The following is a 10,230-nucleotide window of genomic DNA, read 5'->3' as shown; positions in this document are numbered from 1 at the left end:
GACCTATCCATCAAAATTGAGTAAATACAAAAATTTGCATAAAGGGGACTTGGCTCTTCAATACACAACTTTGTGTATAACGTCAAAGACCTCTTGGGGTTGTTGGTATTGTCCAACACATTCATTTTTCAATAATACCCATCTGTTTTTTTATCTTTTATTGAAAAACTGAAGGTAAATTGTTCTTTTATACAATAAATGATTGTTTATATAATAAATGCTAAGGGCATTTAAGTCTTTTGATTTAAATATCCTTTTTCTAATAATTATTTTGGAAAACAATGCCAACATAATAAATGCATTTATTAAGGGCATATATATATATATATATATATATATATATATATATGATAATCTGGTATCCTTGTAGACAATAGACCAGGCTCGTATTTTGGCTTTGCCCAGTCCATAAACCATGGTCTTGTCCAAAGACTAGTCCCGAGGCACGTGCAACGCCCACACATCACATGCACCAGATAAATGAGGGTGTGCCCTCGCGGGTAGCCCTTGAGGAATTAATGCTCATGTGGGTATTAAACTAAATATATTTATTAGGTAAAAGACTAATATACCCTTATCTTTTTCACTAAAAGACGAAATGGGGAGTGACATTATTTTAAAAAAAATTGTTGGAGAATGTTAATGTCCCCATCTAGTCTTAAATGTTAGCATTTCTGTATATATATACCTAGAAAAAAAAAAGGGAAGAATGTTGGATTTACTTGTTATCAACTACCTGCCACTTTCTTTAGTAATAGTGACATTGTTTAATACTTCATCTATTCGAGTAAATGATTCATTTATACTAATCCAAAATTTAAAGTCTTGAATAATATATATACATTCCTGGAAAAAAAAATAGGAAGAATATTGCTATTATTACTTGCTATCAGCTACCTGCCACTCTCTTCTGTAATAGTGACACTATTTACTGAGCACATTTCTGGGCCAACTAAAGATAAATCAGATTCTATTGAAAACCCAGGCTGTCTTGGAGTAGGAAGATGTGTGGTATCCATGCCAAGCATTCGAACTACAGTAGACACTTTTGGTCTCTCCATCACATGTTCTTGTACACATAAGAGACCTATACGAATGCATCTCAACACTTCTGAGGCGGAGTACGAGTCTCTTAATGTTGGGTCCATCAATTCTATTTCCTTACCTTCGTTCCATAATCGCCATGCCTGAAATAATATTGATCCCGTCTTTTAAGATTATTGAAATGTGTTCATAAATAAATAAAAGGATCCTACAAGTTATGAAATACTATATACTTACAAATCCCACAAGGCTTAATGATTGTTCATGAAGATAAAATTGGTTAATTCTCTTCCCGCTCACGATCTCCAAAAGCAATACCCCAAAGCTGAAGACATCTGATTTCTCAGAGAACATCCCCTTCATGGCATATTCTGGGGACATATAACCACTGCATTTTACCATTTAGGACTCAGGGGATAGATTAAGGAAATGAAAATTGTTCAAACTGATTAGTTTCACCCTTTTTAATTTATTTCTATATTAATTAATTAGAACAAAAAAAAAATAACTAAGGAGAAATTTTAGGCTATCAAGAAACTAGTACTTACTATGTTCCAACAACCCTGTTAGTATTTGCTAGAGTTTGATTTCCTACAAAAATCCTTGCCATGCCAAAGTCTGAAATTTTGGGATTCATTTCATCATCCAATAGAATGTTTCCAGCTTTCAAATCTCGATGAATAATTTTTAGTCTTGAATCTCGGTGTAGATAGAAAAGACCTCGAGCAATACCTTCAACAATGTGGAAGCGTTTAGGCCAGTTCAGTTGCCCTTGTTTAGTTCGATCTGATCCATTTTTTCTTTTTTCCATTAGGCTATATTAGCAAAAGTTGAAATGATTTCAAAAATTATTCATAAATAGTAACCATACCAAAAAGAAAGGAATCCAAGCTTTTGTTGGGCATGTATTCATAGAGTAACATCTTCTCTTCCCCTTCAATGCAGCACCCTAAAAGCCTAACTAGATTCTTGTGTTGAACTTTGGATATCAATATAACCTCATTCTTGAACTCCTTCAAGCCTTGTCTAGAGCTTTTGGAAAGTCTTTTCACAGCTATTACTTGACCTCCTGGCAACGTACCCTGAGATGGTAGTAAATTCATATAAGTTATTTTGAATTGCCAACTTCCTCAAATTTTATTAAATAAAAGACTACCTCACCTTGTAAACAGGACCGAATCCCCCCATTCCAAGCTTATTTGTATCTGAAAAATTATATGTAGCATTTGCAATTACTTTGAAGTCGAATAATGGTAGATTAGGGGCATTTCCTTGCTTCGAACCCTCTGTGGTGTCTTTGCAATTTTCGTTACTTCCACTAATATCAAACAAATCCTCTATTTTTCTTTTTGTTCCTGTTGTTTGGAAATTAAATATATAATCAACATTCCACGGTACCATCCATGGAAAACTATATGAACGTCCCCCTATACTTGTGGAAGGAGTAAGACCCGACATCTTGACCAACATTTTGCATATCTAGTGCTTGTGTCCCCACATCAAAATATTTCTCATTTCATGCAAACAAAATTATTTTTTGTTGATAAGATCGATATACTAAAAAGATGTCAAATGACAAAGAGAAAAAGGATCAAAATACCTATATATAACAATAATGGGGAAATACAAAATTGCACTAACTATCAATTTATGTTCAACTTATGATTCATAAGATGAAACTATCGAAAAGAGTGATTGAACAAAGGTTAAAGCAAAAAAACCAAACGAGATCAACTAGTTGCAGATGACTTAGTACCATTTCCCTCAATCACTTAAAAATCTACCTTGCACTCAATTGGTATGATTGCACTAAAAAAAGTTTCATTCCTTCTATGTTTATATAGGAGAAAACTTAAATTAACTAGTATGAGAGCAAATAGAGAGGTGATGAATGCATATCCAATTATGTACAATTGGATTGTATCATCAATCTTGACTCCTTAGTTATTTGCACTAATTATAGATGAAGTAAATGCTCATGCTGAAGAGCATGTACCTTGGCATATGTCGTTTGCATATGATGTAATGATGTTGATGAAACTAGAGGACTCAGCTAAAAGCTAGAATTATGGAGAGAAATGCTGGAGCCCAAGCCAAGTACTTTAGAATAAGCAGAATCAAGATCAAGTAGAAAGTTGATTGGTTATAAATACCCAAAGAGACCGCTTTCATTGTCCGTAAGATCATATTTGGACAGTTAAAAGAGGAGGTGCTAAAGTGCATGTAATTGACGTAAGCCAATCAAATTAAAAAGAGGCTCTATAAGACAATAAGAAGATGGACTATGCTTTATGGAGTGTAATGTTGGGCTGTCAAATATTATCATATCAACAAATTGAATACAGTAGAGACAAGGATTTTTTATGAGATTAGTAGAAAAGACTAGGAAAAACAAAATTAAAATGATTATATTTAAGAAAATATAGGGGTGGCTTCAATAACATAAGAGACATTCTCTAGATAGAGTGGAATGGATGAATAAGATTCAATTTTCCAACCAAAAATCCTTGGGGTACTTTTTTTCTGGAAGCAAGGAATCCGTGCTTCTTAGAGCACCCGACTAATCCTCCACACATGTAACAAGTAACTTTTGAGATCTCTGCTTCCTTAGGAGTGGCCTTGGCCATCTCCCCAACCATTTATTGAAATATGTATGCTAGTTTGTGAAAAAATTTCCATAGCCAAAAAATAGGAAAGCACCTCATGTAGACACACAATTCGCATGTATTTCGAATTCAAGTATTATTATTGATCTCATGGTCAACTACTGGAAGAGCTATATGGGTCCATCTCACAGAGGATTTCAACATTCATATCCATGTAAAAGTGTGAATTTCACAATTATCAACAATGCTTGCCATAATTCTAAAATTTTAAGGGGATCTCATTATTTAACCCTATTTACTAGGAAGTAGAACATCATAAATGCGTTTCATAGCTATTAGATGAATTTACCTCTTCTTTTCTTTGTCCACCTGCTTAAGATAAATATTGAAGATGCCAATACAATTATACCAAATATGATGCTTGGTATGATAACGAATCTTGGAAGCCTTTTCTTTCGACCTGCAATTTGAATAAGATTTTTATTTTTGAACTTAACAATAAAAATCTTGTACTTAGACAATAAAAAGTGGGGTAAACTACACTTTCACCCCCTTTGGTTTGGCATAATCATATGTCGGACCCCTAACGTTATGACAATTGCACTTACCCCCCTTATATTTATCTAACGGATTCACTTACCAAATGGACTATTAAAAGAGATGAGGTTGAGAGACCGTTAAGAAAGAAAAAGTATACTAAATGGACTATCAATCTATCGCCCAAAAGTTAGGAACTATCTAAATAGAAACCCCTCTCACAGGGTTTGTTAAGTAATTTTACCTTTATAATCTACTGGAAGGTGGCATGTGTAAACATTATGGGCTTTTTTATATTTTAAATTATTAAGTAGGGAGATTTTGAAAAAAACATAATATAAGACATTTGTGTAATTTTAACTAATTAAAAGTGAAAACCTTGTAGGAGGGGTTTCTTTCTAAATATTGGCTGACTTTTGGTGGTATCTTGATAGACCCTTGAATAAACTTTTTATATCTAAATGATCCCTCAACCTCATATCCCCTTATAATATTTTTTGGAGTACTCACACTACCCTTATCTCATCTTCACATACTAGGGTTCTTCAATGGCAGTTGCAATAATTTTCAACGATTTTTTGATGGTGAATGGATAATGATATACTTCTAATTTTTACTTTTAATATATTTTTTGATCTATTTCGATAATTTATAACAAAAAACGGCAAAAAAAGTTGGGATTCTAAATTTTTTGAAAATTTTGTTTTAATGTTTCATTCGAGTTTCTGTTTTTCAACTATAATATGTGCCTTTTAGGTATTTCAAGAAGATCTATTTATTGTTGTGGTCAGAAGAAAAAAATCACATTTGTAATGTTAAGCTCAACACTTTTTATGGTTGAGAAAAAGAATTTTAGTGTCAAGTCCAACATTTTTATTGTCATGTCTAATTAAATGGTGAGTTAGACATGTCCCCCAACATGTTGATCAATATTAGAGATACCTTCCTATGTTGTCAAACTAATGACAAACGTCACATACCCCCTTTGACCTAGGTTTTATTTAGGAGAATAACAGAAAATGACCTAAATGCCATTGTTTTCAACCTCAATCCAAAAACCCCTTCATTTTTCTTAGAGAAAAATCTACCATTTTCAACTTTTTGAACTCATCCTCAACCTCATCTTCTATGTTTTCTACTTATTGAAACTCGTCTTCATCAAATATTTTCATTATAAAATTCCTTTGATTTTCTATTTCTCCAAGAATCCCATTTAGAGTCTCAATTTCTTACCAATTCAATCTCATCTTCAATGGTTATAGAAACCCTTGATTTTTCTACTTAAAATTTAATTGATCTCCAAAAATCATGTCCTATTCTTGCAACTTGAAGGTTCAGGAAGACAAAATCTTAAACTTAAAAAAGATGTAAAAAAACAAAATTCATCTATTGAAAATGACTGGTTTTGGGGGAAAAGTAGACTGAAATGATTGATTTTGGGGAGAAAATTAGCAAAAGGTTGAAGCAATGGCATTTAGGTCATTTTCAGCTAGTATTCCAAGCAGAACCTAGGTCAAGGGGAGTATGTCATCAGTTTGAAAACATAGGGGCATATCTCTAAAATTTGAGGGACATTAACAATGGCCGAATTTTAATAATGGTACTTTGGTCCAAAAGACATGTTATTTTCATAAGAATCAGATTCTTGTGAGAAATTAAAGGCTGAATCTAGATCATATCCAAAAAATAAATTATTTGTTAAGAAGCACTCTAGACTCTGACAATAGCTATAGAGCGGGGTCTAGAACTTGGACCCAAATGCTACTTTTACTTTTGTTTTTATTTTTTTTCTTGATAACTCAGGATTCAATACGGTGTCTTGTTCCTATAAAATTGGAACGGTATCTATGCATGTGGTACGCTTCAGATTGAAATTAAAACCCTCGGTCTCCTAACCAAACTGTGCATGCAGCCCAATGTGTGTATTATCCAATCTAAATGTGCCATGTAGACACCATTCCTATGTATAGGAATGGAATACATTCTGGATTGCGACTCTTTTTTATACTCCAAGGTATTCACACACGCATTGGGGTGGGATTGATCCCTGTGGTCACATGTCTCAGTCTCGCAAAAGTTTCCCAATGTGTAACAAAACACACTTTCAAACACAGGAATAGAGGGAGCAAACCGCCTCTAAATACTTTCATTTTTGTATCAATTTTTTAAAATTCATTGAATAAATTGCTTTTTTCTAAAAGAATTGTGATAATCTGACTACCCTGCGTGGCACACTCAATCAACTCTCCTGACGTGACAAGTTCAGGAACCGTAAATCTAAATGTCTCGAGATACAAAATGGCAATTCCCCATAAAAATGTGTATCCCTTGGGCACCTATATTATGAGACATATAGATCTACGGTTCATGAACTTATCAGGTTAGGAGGGTCAATTAAGTGTGCCATGTGGGGTAGTCAAATTATCATAACTGTTGGGTTATGTCTTCTATTCTTGTATATGGGAATGTTGTGGATTTCAAATCGGATCTTTTGATGATCTGTTAATAACTCACATGACTCGTTTAATTGGTAATGTGTGGGGTTTCCCCACCATTATCGGGGGTCCGGGGGCGAAGTCCCCAGACAAATTATTGGGCCCATTTGGTTTGGTTTTGGATCCGACCCGTTTAACCTTTTTATAACCCTAAGTATATAAAGGGTAAGAGATGAATCCCGAAAGGATAGAGAAAGATATACGAGAGACAGAGAGAAATTTTAACCTTATTCTTCTTTGATTAATATAGTGAAATCGTCGTTTTCGCCCGTGGACGTAGTTCGCAATTAGATTAAAAAATATAAAATTGTAAATATGACCAAGTCTAGTTCTAATAAAGACAAATACATATAGAAAACGATATATTGAATTGCTCCAATGAAACAAGGTCAAAATTTTTGAAAAAGTCAATCATTCACACCTGCTCATGAAGAATCTTTGTTTCATAAATATTTTAAGAGGAATGGTAGTCCCATGCATCCTTTCTAGTGGTAACGTCCCTCAACTTGAGGACACGTCTGTGAGGAGAGTAAAATTGAGATTTTGCTTTGATACTTTATAGTTGTTATATTTAAATAACTCCTTTTTTTTTTTTTTTTCTTGGTGGTGGTGGGTGGGGGGGGGGGGGGGGGGGCACCTTCATTGTCATCATCATCATCTTAGTACATTGTCATCATCATCATCTTAGTACAGAGGATGAAGATGACCGGTTTTGAGAAGAAGATTCATGGGTTTTTCGGTCATTTTTATTAGTCTACGAGATAAGACCGAGGTCCAAACGCATGCAAAGAATTAAAAAAATGAGTCGTGCTGGGGTGACGCAGGATTTACTGTGATTCTGACGCGGAGATGCATATATAACCATAGATGATTTTTAATCGGATCGCTAAGAAACACATCTATGGTTATGTAAACATCCCACGTTAGACTTGTAAGAATTGCAGTAAATACCCGTGTCATTCCAGCATTTTCCTAAAAAAAATACACAATCATCGTCATCTTAGTAAATACGTTCAATAAGAGGACAAAGGCAAGAGACATGTAATTAATCCTTTGAAAATATAAAGAGGTATATTAAATGTCGGCAAAGCTAAAGGATCCAAGCAAAATCTCAATTTTTTTTTAAAAACAGAGACGAGTCTTCTGGTTGAGGAAAGTTATCGTCACCCACCCTTCTACCAAGGAGTCTGACTTTGACGAAGCCAGGCCGCTTCGAAATTTTGAAGGAATCCTAGGATTTTTGAATTTATTTCAAGCCCCAACATTTCTGTCAAAATTTGAAATACCTCATTGTAACACATGTAATCCAATGAACAGGGTTCCTTCAAGATTTTAAAGTGGCCTATACACGTCAAAGTTATTTCATCTACAGATGAGCATTGGGGTGTAGGAGCCATAATTAATGACCCTAGTGCATAATTGATAACTAGACCCATAGTTAAATTGGTTGGCATATTATAATATGCAGCTTTGAGGTCGTGTGTTCAAGTTATCATCAATAATAATAATAATAATGAGATTTACCGAATTTCGAAGCAGCCACCCGTAGGTAGAGATCTTGGCTACCTTCAGCATTTCGGAGATCAATCAGATCACCAAACCATACTATACAACCATTTCCTCCTCCATGAACGTCTGACTTCGCATAAGCTGTACATGAGCAATTATTTCTGCATTCTGCTTCACATTCCTTAAGACTCATGCTCTTGTTAAAAATCGAGCTTGAAGTATCAGGCATTTTGATCCCCTTCAAAACCAAGAACTCATCGTCCTCGTTGCATTTTAATTCCGTTTTTCTAACACATCCACCTGACCACTCTCCCGAATTCCAATTCTTTTGGTACTTGGGCTCAAACCCTTTCACACAGTTGCAAACAGGCGAGTTATTCGTGTCGCAAATGCCATGGGGACCACACTCTATAATTGTCACATTGGTCTTTTGGGGCATACCAGAAAACGTTCCAGTTGAAAATAGTCGTGTCATTCCATAGAAGGTGTTGAAGCACACCAGATTCATTGACAATCAACTTTGAAACAATAGATTCACTATTGACATCAAATTTGTAATATATCTCATCCTGATTAACCACAAAACTTAAATTTAACCCATCAAGAGGCCTCATTTCCGGGACACCACTAAATTGAACCCCATTCCAAGGCCCACTTCGATAATTCCGAATCTGTCGGTTCGACAGAAATATTTCTGGAAATCCATGAGGATCTACACTGAAAGTATAGTCACCTGTTGATGGGTCATCAGTATTTTTCCATGATGTAAGATATCGATTCATACCGCTCTTTAAGTCCCACCCTAGCTTCATTCCAGGTAACAATGTATTAGTCGGGAAATCGAAACTCTGCCATAGATAATTCTCAGGATTATCATTGTTTGTTTCTCTAATAACAAAATTTCCTGAGTCTAGGAGCTGTGCAATTGGGTTCTCGGCCTTGGACAGATTCGTGGACCAAATAACTCCGGACCCTTCATTTAGAAGAACAAGCTGTCCGCCTTCATGGATCTTTAAAATTCCGGATGAATCTTCAATTGGGTTGTCTCTGTTTAAGATCCAAACTACTGTTTGAATTGGGATTTTCTTGTACCATATTCCCAAGTATCGATTCTTCGAATCTCTAGGACTGAAGAATCCTAATTCGAAGAGATTTCCCTCCGAAACAAGAGTCTCGCCATCTTTAATGGATTGTTGTGGAGTAAGGATATAAGATGCAATGGAAATACTTGAGAAAAATGTGAGTAAAGTGATGAATAAAATGACGGGAAACTGCATACCAGTGATGCTTCTCATTCTTTCCTAACCACAGTATCTCAAACTTTGGGTTTATTTATTTATTTTTAATTAAGAACGTTGACATTGATGGTTCATTTCCTTAAGTCTTCTTTGTTTTCTTGTTTCTTGGTGTCAATTATTATTCAAATTTCAAAGAAACATTGTGAACGAGGCAGCCAGACTTGACAAGTTCAACACAATTTGGTTGGACGCACTGACAAAAATCAACCAATGACGCAGATTTTGGACATTTGAGCCAAGAAGGAAGACTAGAAATTGATCCTTTTAATTAACCACTCAAAGAAACTTTTCAATCAAAAGAGCCCCTACATCTTCAAGCCAGTATTAATATTGGGCTACCTATAAGTTTGTACTTATCAATGAATAATGTGGCCTCGGCCAACCCATTATTTTAATGGGATTCAAAATAGACTGCTTTACCATCACATGATCTGAAAATGGAAAAATTCCCAAAATAGTAGATTATTCATTTTAATTAATGTGGGGGAAGTTTTTTACCATTTTATGAAGTGGAATTTTTTTTTTGACTGTTTATTGAAATTAAAGCGAGAAAAATACTTACTATTTTTATAAAATTGGTTTACCAATATGTTTCAATTTATCAATTTTGAAATTAAAATGAATAACCTAATGTTTTAGGAATTTCAATTTTCTCCACCTTTTCGAGATTTTCCCCTTTCGTAATATGGTTAAATCCCCAATACACCAAGAAAGAGCACAAATGGCCCAGACATGGAATCC

The 10,230-nt window shown here is 34.7% G+C and overlaps 1 pseudogene across 1 annotated transcript; it reads right to left on the bottom strand.

Annotated features, from left to right (window-relative positions):
* Positions 1-679: 679 nt before the first annotated feature.
* LOC147382892 (receptor-like serine/threonine-protein kinase SD1-8) lies at positions 680-9,488 on the bottom strand (annotated as a pseudogene). Its single transcript, XR_015173784.1, has 7 exons — positions 8,207-9,488; positions 4,000-4,110; positions 2,206-2,399; positions 1,916-2,126; positions 1,593-1,776; positions 1,282-1,432; positions 680-1,187 (listed from the first exon to the last, which is right to left on the bottom strand). The product of XR_015173784.1 is annotated as a receptor-like serine/threonine-protein kinase SD1-8 (transcript).
* Positions 9,489-10,230: the final 742 nt, after the last annotated feature.

Source organism: Akebia trifoliata, chromosome 16 (genome assembly GCF_017979445.1).
Source record: "Akebia trifoliata isolate Shusen 1 chromosome 16, ASM1797944v1, whole genome shotgun sequence".
Classification (NCBI taxonomy): domain Eukaryota; kingdom Viridiplantae; phylum Streptophyta; class Magnoliopsida; order Ranunculales; family Lardizabalaceae; genus Akebia; species Akebia trifoliata.
This window is presented reverse-complemented; position numbering and strand designations above follow the sequence as displayed.